We start from the raw sequence: 3,328 nt of genomic DNA on the forward strand, positions 1-3,328 counted from the left end.
GGATTTTCTAAATTTTCTAAACGAAGAAGTAGGAGAACATCTAAAGTGGAACGAGGTTTCGGCACGAAACGCCATCGACATCGACAACGTGACGGTCATCGAGGTGATGTATTGGAACGAAGAAGAGCTTTGTGATTTGAGGCTGTTAAAAAATGAGCAGTCGCAAATTTTTCTCGGCTATTTAACGCTGTGAATTTATATCGAGATGAAAATATATATAACCAATAAATAATTTTATTAGTAACCCGTGTTTGGTTTATGCATTTTCTCGTATAATTCCTAAATATACCCGTCTATCATTTGTTTCTGGCTGACCACAAAACGATTAGTTGTCACGCCGCTTCTGTATCTCCACGATAATTGCTATCGCAAAACATTAACATAGTCTTATTATTTCCATAGATTACGCGCGACCTCGGCGAAATAATATACCCCCTACCCCATTAAGGGTAACATCTGGCGATCAAACCCTGAGCTATTAATGCGCGACATCTCTCGTCAAACTAAATTAAAGGGTTGGCTGGGAATGTGTAATAGCTGGGTTGACATCTGGCGACAAAAACCTGAACTATTAATGCGCGACATCTGTCGGGCGCTAGCCGAACTAAATAATGCACGACATCTTTCGGACGCTAGCTGAACTAAATTAAAAGGAAAGGGAATCTGTAAATTTGCCATCTCAAGATCTCCCCCGGGGGACGGGGGATGTAGAAATCACGAAAAATAACTACTGCGGGATTTCTTTGCTATCATCGACTTGCAAAATCTATCCATTTTCGTCAGCGTTTCTTCTGATAACTTGCGGCGCCTGTTTAAATGTTTGCGGCGCATATCTGTAGGTTCTTTTCCGACAGAAACAAGAGAGCTTCTGATATATCTCACTTTATCTTCTGAGATGCCGGTGTGGAAAATATTCCATCTAACTTTTTAATGCAATAGTGGGGGTTTTCTCCTAAAACAAGAAGAAATTCGAATTCTGCACCTTAAAATCGACCCCGCCCCCCCCCGGACCCTTCATAGAAAATTTTTTATCAATTAACTATTTTTCAACAATTTTATATAAATGAATGAATGATAATGGATATTTTGTTTACGGTTTTCCAATGGAATGCTGTATCGTATTATGATATAAGATTTAAGTTATCTCAGACAGCTTTACAAAATTATATATTTTGCAAAATATATCAATATATGTATATCAATTCAATCTTGATCTAAAAGTATAACTTACTATACCTATTTTGAACAATGCAATTTCAATGGGTATAGTATGTTATAATACTTTTAGATAAAAAAGCGCATGATTCTTTTAATTGCCAAAATAAAGTTAGATGATTATTTTAATGATATATATTCATCGCCAAATTTTCAAAAAAATGATTTTTGATCTCCAAATTAGCTCAAGAGAACTATAAGGTATGTGTTGTTGATTTGGGGGTTATTGTTCAGCAACTTTCAGTAACACAATTTTTCGGTAAAATAAAACGTCGGAAGATGACTAACACTGTGTATTTTGTAAAAGACAAATTATCCCGACATTCTTATTACCGACAAAAGTTCTTTCCGCTTCTGTGCGACTCTGATACCGACCGACTCTCGTCTCTCTAGCAAAGGCACCCTGCGCGGAACTTTATTATAAGTTACAGGCATGCGCACTTACTGAAAACTGTGACATTAAGCAAAAATATTTAACATGCCCCCAGCCTTGAAAGATACCACCTTCAACACAAAATAAAAAAGGTAGGGCAAAGCCAAAAAATTGTCAATACGACACTTCACTTCGCTTCACTGGTAGTGGACAAAGTTTAGATAAAGCTCTTTTAATTGTTCCAGCTTGAGTTTTCAATGTCGCTACGCGATTAACACCGTCTTTTCCGGGATGTAATGTCGTAACTCTTCCAAGTTTCCAGCACATAACCGGTAGGTTATCTTCTTTGTTGCAATTCGGATACATATTCTTCATTCCATCTTTCCCAATTGCTTGGTCAATAAAAAGTGAGAGGGAGTCAAAGGACTAAGATCATGTGGACTTGGGGATAATGGAGAAATAGGTCGGGAGTTTAGTATGGCTTCGATTTGTGTGATAAGTGTATAAAAATGTTCAAAAGTTAAATTTACGTTGGATACTACTCGCTTTAGATGATGTTTCATACTTTTCACGCCTGCTTCCCGTAAACCACCAAAATGTGGAGACTGGGGCGGAATAAATCGCCACTCAACGTTTTCTTTTCCAAAGGTATGAATGAAATCGTTGCCATTTTTTCTAATAGAATTGTATAAAGCATTTAATTCAGAACTGGCTGCTACAAAATTGGTTCCGTTGTCCGAGAATATTTGACTCGGTTTTCCTCTGCGAGACACAAATCTACCTAAAGCTAAAATAAATGCATCTTTCGTGAGGTCGGTTACCAATTCCAGTCAGAAAACATATAAAAAGTGCAACATAAACTTTTTAAGTCTTAAAACCACGACTTGTTTTACTTTTCATGGAAAATGGACCTGCGTAGTCGACGCCAGTTATGTCGAAGAGATGGGTTGGACAAATGCGCTGCTCAGGCAAATTTCCCATAATTGGTTTTGAAATTTTTGGGTTGAATCTAAAACATTTGACACAATTTCGAACTGTCAGCTTGGCTAAATACCGCCCAGAAATTGGCCAAAATTTCTCGCGTATCGATGCTAATAAATGTTGCGGGCCTGCATGAAATAATTTTTCATGCTCGTTGTTAAATAATAATTTCGTGAACGAATGTTGTTTTGGTAAAATGAGTGGATATTTCTTTTCAAAATCATACTTTGCATTTGACCGTCTGCCCCAACACGCAAAAGACCAACGTCATCAATAAAGTGGTTTAAATTTCCAATTTTATTAGAATTTAATTTACCTTTCTTGGCTAATTCAATTTCACGAGAAAATGCTTCAATTTGCACTAATGTTGTCTTACAATTTTCTTTGAATCTAAATATCAGTGCAACTACTCGAGTCAAAGTATTTATATTAGAAACTATTTCAAATATACCAATATCAGAATTTTGACGAGCAATAAGAACCTTGACCTTGTTTTGAATATCAGGGAGCCCTTCTTCGCGATTTAAATTAATAGTGGGCCAATGAATTTCGTCTAATTTTAAATAATCTGGTCCTTGCCACCATATTTTTGCGCCTCCTATTTCGCAAGGCTTTACACCCCGTGACAAGAGATCAACTGGGTTAAATTGAGTTGGAACGTGTTTCCACGGATTGGAACCAGTCAAAGTTTGAATCTCCGATACTCGGTTACTAACAAAATTTTTTAATTTATTTGGGGGGGTTTTCAACCACCCAAGT

Source organism: Cylas formicarius, unplaced genomic scaffold, assembly GCF_029955315.1.
Source record: "Cylas formicarius isolate icCylForm1 unplaced genomic scaffold, icCylForm1.1 PGA_scaffold_10__41_contigs__length_53128322, whole genome shotgun sequence".
NCBI classification, from domain to species: domain Eukaryota; kingdom Metazoa; phylum Arthropoda; class Insecta; order Coleoptera; family Brentidae; genus Cylas; species Cylas formicarius.